Genomic DNA, 16,635 nt, shown 5'->3' on the forward strand with positions numbered 1-16,635 from the left:
ATATGTTCCTCACACTTCACATGAAGTCTTAATAAATCGTATTTTACTAGTTGATAGACATTCTGATGTGAGATGTGACTTATCCTACCCAATATCCAACTGTACTTGGGCCATGCAGATCGGTAAAATACAAGCAATTCACTTACATAAAAACGGGCTAAGAGCGTCTCAAACGCATTACATCCCTAAGGTGATTTGTCTACCCTCTTTGGCTCATCTTTATTCTTGCACGAAGTCTAACTGAGAGGAAAACTCATGCTTCCTAGGTCACTGCAGCCAGAAAAATAAGTATGTTGTGAAAAAAATGATCACAAAACAGCACTTCTTGACTCTGCCCGCAATCAGCATCTGTTACTCCCAAGAAGTATGAAAATTCTCAAAAACTGTTTTTTCTGTGTTCCACAAGAAACCTTTCTTCTCCTGATCCTTCTCTTCTCCTGTCCTAGATTCACGCCCACTGTGAAATTGTTGGCCCACACCGATGACTGCTGAAGGTCCCATACTGAGGCTTTACAACCCTGAGCCGAGACTGCTATCTCCTGAAGCTGCTGGACCCTGTCTGGCAAAGCTGCTGCAGCTATTACACAGGAACCAGGGATGAGTCTGAGTGTTAGGGACTAATTTCAGGGGTGGGGGTACAGTGTCATCCCTCTTCTCTAGGACTGCTTACCTATTCTTTCTGCAAATGAAATTTTGCTCAGGATACTCATAAACACAGCATATCCCCTACCTCCTTTTTGCATATTTTTCAGACTTGTTTACTTGGGCCTGAATACTGGGTGAGCTTAATTTAGGCTTCAGCTAAAACTCCTGATTTAAGGGTATCCTAGGAAAATTAGTTTGCAGCCTAGATTAACCCATGTGCTTCCAGAATAACAGTTAGTTGAGAAAGTCACCAGAAAACCTCAGAAGTCACCAGAAAATCTCCAGAAGGTCACTGGAAAACCCCTACTGGCAAAAGCTTACAGACCAAAAACTGGATTCATTCATTAATCCCACTTAAACTTATTAACAAAAACCTATTTCCTTCCTTCTACATTTTCATTTCTGTCATTAAGTTTTTGAATCAGAGATAAAGGGTTTTGTCACTTATTCAGCAGACTAATTTTTAGAAAGCTTCTGAAAAATATAATGACAAGTTCAGCCCATTATAAAGAAGAGAACCCTTGTTTTAGAGAAACAGGGTTTTTTAGCGACCAGGAATGAAACCACTAAGTTGATGTTTAGCCATGATTTTAAGACAACAACATATGTTTCTTTTCTGTGATTCAGAGATTAAAGAGGGTTTTTAAAAAAGATTTTATTCATTTATTTATTTGAGAGAGAGAGGGAGAGAGAGAGAGAGAGAGAAGCAGACTCTCCACTGAGCAGAAAGCCCAACATGGGTCTCTATCCCAGGATCCTGAGATCATGACCTGAGCCAAAGGCAGATGCTTAACCAACTGAGCCACCCAGGCACCCGTGAGATTAAAGAGGGTTTTAATGAAACAGGTAAGACTGAAAATTCAAGCTACATTCATAGCTTTTTCTTTTACCCTTCTTCCTTATTACTTGAGTGTATTCTATTTATTTCCCTAAGGTTAATTTTATAAGACATATTTGTTTTTCATAAAAGATACATGTTGAATTAAATATACTTCAAGATAAGATAAATTGATTAAGACAGTTAAAATATATAACCCAAAGCTATGAGAAAGAAAATTATGGGAGTAGGTAGATTCAAAATCAAGGTGATTGTGGTATTTTAAGTAGACAAAACAAAACAAAATCGAAACAAAAACAAGGAAAAAAACCCAAAACAAAACAAAACACAAAAACACAACCCATAAAACCAGAGATACACATTGGCACTGTATTAAGCAACAAATAGAATAATAGATTAACAATTTTGCATTTTCTTTGTCCACTTTGCCCACTCACTTTGCCCTTACAAGTAAATTCATAAAAGTAATTTGTAATTTATATGCTATCTTGACCTAAAAGATTTTTTTTTAAATCAGTCCTTATAGGCTCAGAACATTTCCCGACTGGTTCATTTTAGATAATGAATTTAAAAATATATCTGGAAGTATCAGAAAGTAGAAATAAATCTGGGAAAAAATGGATTAAAAGGTTGCAAAACACTTATATCGGTTATTTCAGACTAGAGGAGGGGTAATTGTTTTCTTTATACTTTTTTTTCTTACTACATGATTTTCTATAGAAAACCTATTTTACATAGAGAAAAGCTTAAAGAAAAGGAGGAGAAGGATTAGAAAAACATTTGCCCAAGCCCACGTGTACATTTGTGCCTTTCCTTTGGTAGAGCACTGTGCTAACTAGCCAACAGGAAACTGGTCCTCTTAAGCTCGACGTACTCAGGTGTTGATCCCGCATGCTCCATGGGATTAGGGAGAATGGTACACACCTAGGAGCCAAGCTAACCAGGCAGATTGTTCTCTAGTTTTTGTACACTGACGAGCAACAGCTGAGTATTGTCCTTTTTCATGAACAGAAGATGACAGTCCCCTTTAGAATGCAGCAAGCGAAGTGTGGCTTCCAGCCTACCTTTAAGGAGAGAAGGTCACAATGCCAGGATGGACCATGATAAAAGAAGAGCAATATTCAAAAGCAGCAAATATCTTCCCCAGAATTTTGGACTTGATGGTAGGCTTTTCTGTGCATAAAGATCTATGTATTGCCTTTTAGAACACCTCCATTTTTATATTATATTCTATCTATGAGCTAGAGTTTGAAATACAGCCTCATGGCTCATGAGTCTTATTTTCCTGCCTCCAAGTAAAAAGGAAAAAATGATGCCATTTAATGCCTATGAAAAGAAAAAAAAAAAAAAACCAACTCTGTATGTACAGGTATGTTCAATATAAATATAAATAGGGTATCAGACTAGAAAAGATAGAAGATTATCTCAGGGGTATCCAGACATTAATGAAAGCCAATTTGCAATTAGGTGATCAACATAAGAGCCAGTGGTAACAAGCAAAGTGTTCTTATTCCAAACATCTTTGCTACAAATTGCTGCTAAAAGCTTCTCCCTGCATTTCCTTTGTCTTTCCAAGGCATGATGATAATATAAGATAATTCCCAGTAACTGTAGAGTGCTGCATGTCATTTCACGCAGGCCGTTTAGTAACTATGTCGGGCAACCACACAGCAAACTCTTTTAATTACAAGATGTAATAGCTTTCATTACTCTGCTTCAGGCTCTCTAGTTAACCTTGAACTAAAGGTTCATCCTTAAAGCTTTCATTTGTCCCCAGGTGTGCTCCGTCAAGATGCCAAGGCTACAGGGACTCTGGCTGTAGGCTCCCAGAGCTTCAGACCATGGGGATGCTCCCTCATCTCTCTGCTGGGTACCACAGCCTGGGCTGCAAATGCTGCTTGGATCCACTGGGTTCTGCTTATCAACACACCACATTCTGTTACTTGTGGACTCCAGGAAGCCAGTAGAAATTTAATTTTGATGACTCAGCCCCCACTGAGGAATAATTAACAGAGCTTCCCTAACAGTTCATTTAAGCAAATACATGCATACCTACATATATTCATTGTCAGTAATACCGAGTTTGGGGTTACTCTCCCCTCTAGCATTCTTTCGGATTCTTCCTCTTTAGAGAATGGTGACTCATGTAGCTATGTGTGGCTAAGAATAATGCATCTGCTGCATTTAGCTACTGAGAATCGTACACCCGCTAAGGTCTTACTTGTGCCCTCTTTTTTTCTCATCATCTTAGTCACATGTTATCTGCTGGAGTCCTCTACGCTGGGGCTGTTCCATTTTCTACCCTAGTATGTGTCAGGGCTATTAGTTCCTTTAGCAAGGTTGATGTGCTCATTCCCAGTGCATAGTCAGTATCTTTGATGGTAACTACTCAGAAGTCAATTTCCAAATATGCATAACAAATTGTATTTATAGTTCTTGCCATTGTTCTTCCTAATTTGCTAGGGAAGACATACCAAGACTTGTAGAGAGAGACTCTCCAAGGCCCTCTGTGAATGACTGCCTTCAGGTGCCCTGGCTTTTGACAGTGGGAGAATGACTGCCTTCGGGCCTGGACTGTACTATGGGGAGAAACTGGATCCTGTTGTGCAAAAATGGATCACCTCACTGGGAGCTTTCTGTAGCTACAACACCAGCGGCCTGTTGCTTAACTATTTCATGACCACATACATGTAGGCCACCATAGTTAGGTGGAAAAGAAACCTCAACCTTTTCTTTTTCTCCCTTTCTTTCCATGGGGCTTAGGGGTATGGGCAGTGACAGAGAGTACAAGTGGAACGTTTTGATCCACATTAGAAAAGTTTTATTTTATTTAAAAGCTGCATTTTAAAAGTTAAAATATTTCACATGGCAGAGAAATAACAATGTGGTTTTCTTGACTCTAAAAAGTCTCAATATTTCTTGTTTTCATAAAGGCTGATAGGTAACAATACCCTGCCTTGGAGTCCTGAGTTCAAGAGATCCCAACAAACATGTCCTAATCTACTTCTCCTTCAGCACCAAATTCTTCCCAATGGGACTCTTCTCCCAACTTCCTGTCTTGTTTTAATACTCCCCTGGCCTGAATTTAGAGAATCTTCCTCAGCTCCTATTCACAGGCCCACACCCCCCCCACACACACCCACACCTTATCAGGTAGCAAAATGCTGTATTTTTTTTTTAACTGTAAGACAGTAAAGATATATTCAGTTAAATACCAGTGTAAATTACATATTTACCCACAAAATGACAGTGATTTGTTTGAGCTGGGATTATTTTGCATCAGCAAAGTAACTTATTATCCCAGGATTATTAAAACATTCCACTGACTCTTGATGGCATCAGAAAAAATTCCTGAACATCAACTGTAGATCAGACTTAAATTTAAAATGTCCATCATATAACTGACCTTGCATGTGGGTATAGTAACAAAGATCTCCAACTGAAAGCAGTAAAATTTTATAGATCTGCTCATTTGCTGCTTCTTATCACAATCGGGACAATAATGTGACTTTGAGCCCTAGATGATTATCAACTGTTTGTTACAATCTGAATGCATTATAATTGGAAAAATAATAACCTTTGATGGAACATTTTTTTTTTCTTTGCTTGGTTAAATCCAGTTTGCTTCATTAACAAAATCTTCGGAATTATGGAATCACAGTAGAGAGACTGGGAATCACCACTATTGCTGACCCACAAAATAGCTCGTGTCTATCACAAGTTCAATTGCAATTGCCCTAGTTGACTTCCTTTCCTTTTACTTGACTGTCATGGAAGACTTCTTACTAGGTTTCCATCCTTTTGCCTCTCTTGGTTACATATACACTTCTAGTCAATCTAGATAAAAATCTAGATAAAGAATCTAGATAAAAAATTTTCAACACATCTCTATTAAACATCCTGAGTATGAAATTCCTTGCCTTGGCATTTAAACCCTCTGAAACCTATCTGCAACTTGTATGCTAAGCCTGAACTCCCATTACTGTGGGACTCCCACAAAATGTGTCAGTGAAGCTGTACTGATTGCTACTATTCATCATAGTGGTTAGACATCATCTTCTGGGTTGTGGACTCCATGAATTCAAATCCTGACTCAGCTGTTTATTGGCTATGATGGTAAGCAAGCCCTTTAACCTCTTTGAACCTCATCTCCTCATTGGCAAAATTAAGAAAGCTCAAAATAGGGCACCTGGGAGGCTCAGTGGGTTAAGCCTCTGCCTTTGACTCAGGTCATGATCTCAGGATCCTAGGATTGAGCCCTACATCAGACTCTCTACTCAGCAGGGAACCTGCTTTCTCCCCCTCCTCTGCCTGCATCTCTGCCTACTGTGGTCTCTCTCTGCCAAATAAATAAATAAAATCTTAAAAAAAAAAAAAAAAAAAAAAGGCAAGCTCAAAACATTAGGCATCTTTATTACTATTCAAAGTGCCCTTCAGTTCTTGCCTCTCCAATATGCTCATCTCTTTCTCTGGGAGAAAGGTTCTCCATTCTTCTTCAGACTTTGTAGGGTAATGGTCCTCTGAGCACTGTCTCTGGAAAAGCACTATGAGAATCACCTGGAAACTTGTTAGAAATAAAAATTTTCAGGCTCCACCTCAGACGTCCTGAATGGAAAATGTTGAGTGTGGTGCCTAGCAATTTGTATTTTAACACATCCTCAGATAATCCTGAAGCACAGTCAATTTAGAGAATCCAGATGTATATCAAATGTTATCACCTAGTTTTTTCTTATCCCTCCCAGGGAGCCTGACCTCTCCTGACCTCTCTTGCCATTCAGACCCAGAGAGCACTTTGCACTCTCCCTTAGCATTTACCTTCTTTGCATTGTATTAACTAAATGTGTGTGTTCACCTTGTTTTCCCCCTTAACCTTGCCAAGTTGTGAACATTTTACCAGGAAGAATTTTGCTCACTAATCTTCAAATAGGAAGCAGGGCTTAACAAAGTTTCTTTCAAATATTTGTTTGGCTGAATTGAGTTAAATTATCTTAGTGCTCAAGGTATTAGAGACTGAATGAAGCACTCAAAATAGAAAGAAAACTTTCTTTTTAATAACTGTTAAGAAGTTCCCTGCTGGAAAATAGAGCAGCAACACAGATTAAATGCTTCAGGTTCTTACTGGAAGCGGAGTTTCAAGATAGGCAGAGGAATAAAACTTCTAACTTTGCAATCACCTCCTCATTCCTTGTTCTGTAGTGTGAGCCATTTTTCAAACATAATTTTCTAGATGCATGATGATGATGGGGTTAATGTAATATCAAGGTTTGAGGCAAAATGAATGTGCAAGCTGATATTTCCAGGTAAGTGCTTTCTGTTTTATCTGCTTATAAAATAGCATATATAGGTTTATTTGTGTTTCCCACTTTGCTGAAGTAACTTTGAACTTAGGAAAGAAGACAAGCTTGCCTACTGAATTACAAATCCAGTTAAAAGATGCATAGTCTCTATAGTTTCTGTGTGCATGGAGTTTGTCATATACAAAAAAAAAAAAAAAAAAAAGAAAGAGAGAGTCCTATTTGCTATAATTTCACTCACTCATTAGTACCAAGAAGCACTTTTGAAAAAGAAAAAACTAGTAGCTACCTAGACTTTTTCAAATTATGCGTGTAGTTTTATATATATATATATATATATGAAATAATTATGAACAGAATAGTCTTTGATTGGATACTAGATATCCTCTGATAGTGGGGCAATCATTGAGCACAGCCTAATTTTCAAGCAGTTTTTAAGTTAGTGTGACTTTTAAAGAATGTAAAATGAACCCACTGCTATTGGTGAAAACTTGATTTCTTTGGATCTAGTGCTTTTAGCTGTGCTAGTTACTTTCCTTGGAGGCAGCTTTAACAAATGGATACACAGCCTGAACTCTTATGTAATCAAAAGCAGTGGTAACCTCCAGTTCTAACTGCATCTAGGAGATTGTTGGTTTTCTCCCCTTTGACAGAGATTCACGTGCTGCTGCCCTGTCACATGGGAGCAACAGACTATCTGAGGCAAAATGCAGGTCTCTCCCATCTTTCAAACTTCTTCACCACCTTAGTACCTAACTTCCTTCACTCATTATTTGAGGGGGAAAAAAATAGCCACTTTAAAGTATAAAGAAGTGCTAAGTTACAGATGAGCCCAGGCAATATGACTTTTAACAGGTACTTTTTCTTTTTCTTTTTTTTTTTTTTTAGGAGTTATTTATTTTACAGAGAAACAGAGAGACTGTGAGTGGGGGGAGGGGCAGAGGGAGAGAATCTCCAAGCAAACTTCCTGCTGAGCCTGGAGCCTATATGTGAGCCTCCATCCCATGACCCATGAGATCATTACCTGAGCTGAAACCAAGATTTGGACACTCAACCAACGGAGTCACCCAGGCACCCATACTTTTTTCTTTTTTATCCTATTTCTGAAGTCCTCAGCTTTGGAGATTATTCTAAAAGGGTCTAGAAAGCTCTTGGAAAATTCTCAGAGACACCTAAAATGTTCTCGGAGGATTCTGCTTGTTGTGGCTGGTTATGCATCAAGATGAGAGCAGAGATTTCAGAGAAGGCCTGCTCCTGAGTCACAGAATGAATAATTAGCACACAAAACTCTCTTCACCTGCTAGTAAACGCCAAACAATAATTAACAATTCCAGAATATCCTCACACTCAGTATAGGGACACCCAGTTTTCTAAAAAAAAAAAAAAAAAGAGGGGTGGCATGAGGGTAGGAAGGAAGGTAGGTCATGAAATCACAACAGCTTTCTTATGCGAAAGAACATGACAGAATATACAAACACCATCAGAGAGAGATCTAAGAAGAAAAACAGAGGACAAGAGCAGAGACGAACCTTGAAAACAAGACAAGGTTCTTGTTAGTGGAATGAGCCAGACACAATAGGGGGAATATTGTAGGATTCCACTGAATATCTTCAGGCACCTAGAAATGGCCATTCATTGAGATGGAAAATAAAAGAGGTGTCCCTGGGGACGGCTGGGAGAGGAGAATGAAAAGTGAGTGTTGAATGGGCACAGGGTTTCTTTGGAATGATGAAAAAGTTTGGGAAATGGGTATTGATGAGGGTAGCACAACACTGTAAATGTACTTAATGCCACCTAATTATACCCTTGAAACTGGTTACAAGGGTAAACTTTGCTATGCACATATTTCCACAGTAAAACATATATACATACAATGAAAACAAGCAAATGCAAAAAGCAAGCATGAGACACCGTGTGACACAAAATGACTGATGCTACCTTGTCATGAACCTAGAGAATAGAAAAAAGAATTTTCAGAATAAAAGGAATTCAACTAGATTCTCATCTGTGAGGATGATATCATGTTTTCCATTGAGGAAAAAATAATAGACGATCAAATAACAGAAGAGAAAAACACCCAGGACTGAGTAGTGCTGTTTCTGAGATGGAGAGGAGATAAGTAGAACAGGTTATAATATCCTGTCTATGTATGATGGTTTTACTAAAGTTAATGTATTCCTTAGGCTATCATCCTTACTTGTGAAGAGGAAAAACAAGGAAGAAAGAGCCTGTCCCTGATAAACAGCGAGTTGGCTGGAGGGAATGAGAGTCTTTTCCACCAAGTCCAGGGATATGGCATTGGAGCACAAATGGTGAAACTGTTTAAAGTCCAATAGAAAGGCAATAAAGAACAAAATTAGAAAATTGGCCCTGTATGGTTTGTCCAACACTTGAAAGATTCAGTCATTTCATAATTCACACATCTTCAGAGACATTTTAAGGGCTCAGCATCTAGCAAGAGAAAGTGATTGGCAGGCATGCTCGGGGATCACAGAAAAGGATTCACTTAGTTAATAAATATAATTTGCTATAAAAATACCTCTACTGTATGTATCACCGCAGCATTTCTTCAAGGGTGACTGCCTGACCAGCAGCAAGGGCATGTCCAGGAGACCAGCTGGAGAGGCCAATTCCGGAGTTCCAACCAGAACGACCACCTCAGAAACTCTGGGAGTGGGGCTAGCAATCTGTGCTGTGATAAACTGGACAGGTGATTGCAATGCTACATTTTGCATACCCCCACTTTAGGAAAGAATTGGAGCTGAGGTAGTTGCCTGCAGGTGATTAACCAAACTGAACTGACCTGAGGGAGGACCATGGGCAGGTCTCTGGCAGGAGGCAGCTGCTGGAGAAAGAGGGAAATGCACTACAGTCTGTGGGGGTGTATTTTCTTCTCCTTTTCCTGGAGGAGTTCTTACTTGCTTCAGGGGAACTAGGTGTCTTCTGCATCTGTGAGTAAAGCAAAGCTGTCGGAGTTCTGGATGGTGATTCTGCCCATAACACAGGCACAGAGACTCTTCCTAATTTCAGAATACCTGCTTCTTCTGTCCCTCTGCATTTCTCCCTATTAGAAATGTATCTGCAATTTATTGTGTAGATTTCTTCAAATCCTTCTCAATGTACATTCATAGCTCATGACTGTCCATGAGTTAGACCCACTTGTTACGACTATCCAAGAATTTCTACATCACAGCGGCTCATTTGGAGATTTAAGGAGTCTCGTTAGATGTGTGGGAACTTTTTGCTTGGTTTGTGTGCTTTTGTTGGTTTGTTTGTTTCTGTCTTTGCTCTTTTTTTCTGTCATGGAATGTCTGAAACCAATGACCATATTAAGCTGATAATAAAGCCCTCTGTCTATATTTAGGCTTAAAAAAAAAAAAAAAAAAAAAAAAAAAAAAAAAAAACCCTTAACCTCAAATGCTGTCAAGTGATAATATTTTTTTAAGTCCATGCAGCTATATTTCTTTTATAACATCTTGAGTGAACATTAAAACTTTTCCTATGTGTCAAAAGCATTCTCCCTTTTCTCAAACTGGACTGAGAGTCTAACTTAATTCTATATCGTTATGCCAGCAGCCTGCCCCTCCCCCCTGCTGCCAGCCTGCCACCTTCCCTGGTGTGCAGGCCGCTTTCAGAAAGAACAAGATTCCCCTCTCTACCTTGGTTCAGGGCTTATTTCCCCAAGCATTTATGTCCCGCCTCACTTCCTGTCGTCCTGACCTGTGCGATTGCCTCTTCTCTGGAGCCTGACAGGAATTTCCAAACTGACATTACTGTGGTAATGTAAGGGAGGAAAAATTCTCCTCTACCCCTTTAGGATCTCTGACTGGGCTTAAGAATTAAATAGATACAAGGCAGATGAACCAGAGAAAAGCATGTACATTTTATTAGAAACTGACAAATGCATGTGGGGAGGGAGAGTGGACTTCACGAGACAATGAGAAGCTGAAGAAGTGATTGGAGCAGAAAGCATTTATACCTTTTGGACAAAGAAATGGTAAGTTGTGGAAAATAATAAGACAATGTGGTCTGAGCTGAAGGCAGGAGGTTGTGGAAGTACAGGGAGAGACAGGGAGAGGCCTCTCTCTTATCATCTCTTACCACCTCAGATAAAATGAGCTTAACTGAGTCCGTTTGTTTGCACAGCTCCATTTCAGTGTTAATCCCCAGCCTCTGTCCCTAAGAGATGGTTTGTCTCTTCCTGCTACAGGGAAGTTATCTTTTTCATGGCCTGTTTTTAGGTGGCTTGGTCAGTTAAGAGTCTGCCCTTGGCTCAGGTTATGATCCCAACATTCTGGGATCGAGTCCTGTGTTGGGCTTCCAGCTCAGCCAGGAGTTTACTTCTCCCTCTCCCTCTGCCTCTCCCCCATGACTCATGCACTCTCTTGTTCCCTCTCAACAGATTTTTTTTTTTAATCTTAAAAATAAAAAAAATAATAAGAAAAGGCTAAGTCAGAGAGCTCTTCCTGCATCTGCTATTTTCAGGTGCCTTCTGCTCAAAACAATTCAGATTCCAAAATGGCATTTTAGGGGGAAGCATGTCCTAAACTCCTTCAGGTACTCCTAACATCCTGCCATAATTTGCTCAGGTCCCTTGCATTATTTCTGGGAGCTCTTGGTAACAACTGCAAAGGATCTAAGAAACAGCTCAGCATTTCTACCAGTCTCAAGAAAAGCTAGCATTTCTACCAGTCTTCCCAACAGAACAGGCATCTGGCATCAGGTTTTGAGTCACACCATTTTAAAAAGTAGTTAAATGGAGGTTTTCAATGCAGTTTAAGTGATGGCCCCTCCAAAAATAAAAACACAAATATTGACTCTATGCTAGTGCCTGCTGCTGCTGGCTAAACTCTGAATGCCCAGCTGCCCATCTAAGGATTTTTGACTATGGAGTTTATTCTTAATGGCAAAGGTAGTACACATAACACTCTAATTAGACCTTTTATTAAGGCATGGAGCATTGCTGAGCCAATGAAATTTAGAAGGGAGGAAACACCACTTCCAAAACTTTGGTAGAAAGGGACGTCATTTTTTAATAAGTCATGAAAATATGCATTGACTCTTGGAGTCAGGGTTTCAAGGAAATAAGGTAGCCTGAATAAAGAGGATTAGCTGGTGAGCCAAATGGAAAATTTAATGCACTTTTTCCTCCTTCTTATTTTATTTTAGTTTGACCTCCTTGGAATCTATGTTGGTGAAGAACCAGGGGTTTTATGTGCAACAATAACATTTTTATGTCCCCATTGCCGAGTACAGGAGCCAATACTCTGGCTCTGTGTACCACTAAAAGTGCCAATGTTTGTGAATTGTTCTGCTCAATTCAAAAGTAACACTAATAAAAAAAAGAACAACAGTAATAATGACATATAATGCTAGGCTAAGCTACAGCAATTAAAAAAAAAAACCCAAGTCACAATGCCTTAACACAATTTTATTTCATGTTCACACAAAATCCAGTACAGTCCAGAAGTTCTGTGAAGTTCTGCTTTGATAGTGATGCAGAGATCCAGGCTCCTTGAGTATTCTAGCTACACCATCATCAAGGGCACAATACAGAAAATGTATTGGCTTTTAACTGTCTTGGCCCATAAATGTCACTTCTACCCTCACATTTCATTAGTCAGATGTAGTCACATGATGCCAACCATCCCGCAAGGTAGGCTAGGAAGCATAAAAGAACTGAAAAATATTTTGTGAGCATGTCCCACAAGAAGGGATGACTTACTGACCAATCTTATCTATAGTCCAAGCCCTGCGCAGGTTAATTTATATGCAATATGTCAGATCCTCAAAATGACCTTTCAAGATCTCTGTTATTAATTTCATTCTATAAAAGAGTAAACCAAGGCTCACAAAAATTAACTAATAACTTGCATTACCTTGGATTCTCACAGAAACCTTTAATTTTTTTAAGATTTTATCTATTTATTTATTTTTGAGAGAGAGCACAAGCAGGGAGAGCTGCACACAGAGCAGGCAGGGAGAAGCAGGCTCCTGGCTGAGCAAAGAGGCCGATGCGGGACTTAATCCCAGGAGCCTGGGATCCTGACTGGAGCTGAAGGCATCCCTTACACAAACCTTTAAAGGTACGGATTATTAATTCCAATTTACAAGTGCGACTCAGAAACGTAAATGAATTTTCCAAAAGCCAGATCACGGAAGTGGGATTTGAACCCTGAAAATGGGCCCATCTCCCTGCTTCTCCACATGATGTGTAGGAAGTAGAATGCTAGGCTCTGGGAATACCAGAAACAAAAGGAGGGGGAAAGAGATGTCTACTCCTGCTACCATGATTACAGATCCTGCCATCTACACTACGCTCTGGTGCCTCTAGCGGTTATTTATACCTGGACCAGAGATATAAAGAACAGTATTTCCAAAAGCCAAAAGCCCAGGCACTTGGCCAGACTAAAGTTTTCTTTGAAGTTAATAGCATATGCAGTTCGCAACCCTCACTTCCATAGGTACCTTCCAAGGCTCTGGGAGGGATGCCAGCAATTTGTTCAGAGGATTTATATTTCTGTAAAATATAAAAACATGACATCTTCTAACAGTGGTTAATTAAGACCATTGTCTGTTTCCACTCCTTTGTCCCAACGGTCACTTAAACTTTTCATTTTGGTGGTGGTAACTTGCCTGTAAGCATGTTTACTCTCCAATTAAGAAGAAATTGAATAGAGTATAAATACAATTACTTTGGCTTCAGTGAGATATGTTCATGGATTCACAATCACTTCTGTGTATAAATATGACTGCAAGCCATCCCCAGGTAAGAAATCGCTTTCGGGAATATTGCTAATGTTGCCTGTGCTCACTGGTATCACAACACATATGTACAGAGTTAGAGGTTATATTGTGACATAACATGTCCTCTAGCATCCCGCAACAGAAGGACATGGGTGAAGAAGGAAATCTCTGTGGAAAAACATCCCAGTCATCAGACTTGTAAAATTGGGGGTGGAAGTTGCAGTTCCCATAAGTGACTAATGAAAGTAGAGGTTTTCTTTCTGTCAAGCATATACTCAGTAAGGCAGCATATACAATTATAAACACACTATATATTTTTTTTCTTTCAATGGCAACTTCATGAAATAAAGTTTATTGCAATTTCTGCATTTGGAGGAATGCTGCAGAAAGTGCCTATGATAATGAAACTTTTAGCGTTTTCCTAAATTTGACAACAACCTATAACTTTCGCTACTAAAACTGGTTTGTGGAAATAAAGAAACATCTGTAAACACACAATGATAAAAAAAAAATTTCAATCAACCATTCTAGTGATTAACAAAGATTATTTTACCCTATTTTCTCTACAAAAAATGATACAAAAATTTTAAATTTGTTGACATGTGAAGAGGTAATCGAAGAGCATACACCCAAAAATACTGGGGAAAGGGCAGTTTAATTTCTAGTACTTGATTTAATTTGTGGCCCTTGTCAGCTCTTAAATTTTACATGTATATTATTTCTTTTTTCTAAATATATATTCTTTTTCATATGTACTTCCTGTTTTTAAAGAGTCCTACAATTATGTCCCTGTTATAGACTGAACATGCCTCCCACAAAATTAGTATGTTGAGATCCTAATTTCCAGTTGGGAGAAAGGGCCTTTAGGAGGTGATTAGATCTTGAGGGTGGAGCTGTCATGAATGGGATTAGTGCCCTTATAAAAGAGACCGCAGAGAGCTTCCTTGCCCTGTCCATCATGTGAGGACATAATGACAACATAGTCATCTATGAACCAGAAAGAAGGCCTATGGCAGGTGCCTCAATCTTGAACTTCCCAGCCTCTGAAACTGTGAGATATAAATTTCTGTTGCTAATAAGCCACTCAGTCGATGGTATTCTGTTATAGAGGTCTCAACAGACCGAGATAGACCCCGCTCAAACCTGGATACACATCAGCAGATAAAATGCCCATCTTCCTGACCCAGCAGGCCTTCAATTGTTGTAACATTTGAAAACCATGAAAAAATAAAATAATAAAGGATCTGGATGGCAATCATGTAGTTAGTTCACATGCAGCCACTTCAAAGCAAAGTAAGTTTTTGATGTTTTAAATTATTCATCCCTGGAGATAAGTATATAATCTGCAAAGATATGTAGATTTGAAAATCCCCTGGCAAAGATAAAGAACAGAGTCTCTGGATTGTTCCTAGCTATATCTCTATACAGATTTTATTTATCAATCATCAGTACTATTCATCTTTAAAGGACACTTATGGCTAAATTCAGCCAGGGAATAAAGGTCCTTGGATAAAAGTGGCCTTCATAGAACTAAGAAAGACGTCCTTCTGATCCAGTCTACACAAAATAAAATAATTTAAACTCTCTAGGGAGAATTAGAGTTTCTATCTGGCACAAAGTGAAGTCACTCTCTTGTTAGTGGGTAGAGGATACCTTTAATCACCAAGATATACAAAGAAATTGGACAGTTCCCAGGAAAACAGGGGGGAACTTAATACTAATGATATGAAGCTTAATAAATAATGTGAATGCTCATACTTAATAAATACCTGATGGATTTTTCTTTTAAAAAGTGTTGCTAATATCATCAACATCCTCAAAAGTTTGGCTTGGAAGGCAGAAATAGCATTTCTAATGTTGAACGTTTTTAATAGCATGAAGAGGAAAATGAAACTAAAATAAGACATTGTCCTTATCATTTTTTCTTGGAATATCTCAAAACATGTTATAGAAATTTATTCTGTAACCCTTAAGTTCTACACAATTTTGAATTAATGCCACTATTTATTAGCTGGGCAATCTGTGTGTGGCCTAGAGAGACAAAGTGATTGTTGAAGGCTAAAGTAGCAAATCAAGTATAAAATTAAGGAAAGGAAGATGTAACAAAGGCCAGAATCCTGAGCACAAATTCCCGGACTGATCCATTCTAGCATGTTTCTTCCTAACACAAATGATTCTGTTTCTTCTTAAGAAGATACTAAGGTTCTATTTTCTTTAAACTAATATAGTTTCAGAGATGATTTAATGGTCAATCTGAAAGTCATTTAAGTGGATCTAATTATATTCCAACAGATCTAAACACATTGTGAACTACAGATAATTTTAAAGAATCTGATTCACAGAAAATGTATAGAACAAATCGATAGAGAGTATGTTTATGGTAGATAATCCATATTGTATAAATATAGTCTTATTCACACTTTGTATCTTCTCCAAATTTTTTCACTCAAATCCTAGGAAACAAACAAAAATCTCAAACTAAATAAATAAAATCCCAGAATCTTTTTTTTTTTTAATTTGTAAAGGATTTTAGAAGTCATCTAATTTGCCTTCAACTTTTTTGTTCTACAGACACAGAAGTTTTAAAAAAGTGTCTGAAATAGTCATTTCATCAGAAGCAGAGTTAGGACCAGAAAACAAATCTCCATTTCTACTACCACAGGACCATCACATGTGAAAATGCCTCTTCCCAAACCTCCGTCCACTCTCCCCCCAAAAAAAGGTCAAAAAAAAAATTTTATAGTGGATGGATGATCATTTGAAAAATACTCCTAGGTTACATCAGAATTCCTAAAAGCCTGAATTTCTTAAATTGTGTGAATCCAAATAAAACTCATATTCCTAAGAGACAGATAATGGGAATGTGATTTGGCTTTTAAGATTAGGGACTGTGTCAGCACAGGGGTGAAAGAGAAAATGAAGTGAAGGGGGAAGGTACAAAGAACCATATAGTCAGCAATGCTATTTGAGCCATATGCTAGATGCAGAGGAAAAGGAAATGAAAAGCTTTGAAATGCAGCTGTCCCACTCCCTGCTATTTCCACTCAAACCCAACTATTTTTCCACCAGGATCCAACACAGGTGTGGTGACACATGGAAACAGGGTTAGCT

The 16,635-nt window shown here is 38.6% G+C and overlaps 2 long non-coding RNA genes across 2 annotated transcripts in view; one reads left to right on the forward strand and one right to left on the reverse strand.

The window, feature by feature from the left end:
* Nucleotides 1-16,635, reverse strand: part of LOC131831995 (uncharacterized) — a 251,640-nt gene that overhangs the window by 168,313 nt on the left and 66,692 nt on the right. The window lies entirely within an intron of this gene.
* On the forward strand, nucleotides 6,596-9,141 carry LOC131831996 (uncharacterized). The gene is made up of 2 exons (XR_009353890.1): nucleotides 6,596-6,783; nucleotides 7,666-9,141. It is a non-coding gene; the product is annotated as an uncharacterized LOC131831996 (long non-coding RNA).

Source organism: Mustela lutreola, chromosome 5, assembly GCF_030435805.1.
Source record: "Mustela lutreola isolate mMusLut2 chromosome 5, mMusLut2.pri, whole genome shotgun sequence".
In the NCBI taxonomy this organism is placed as follows: domain Eukaryota; kingdom Metazoa; phylum Chordata; class Mammalia; order Carnivora; family Mustelidae; genus Mustela; species Mustela lutreola.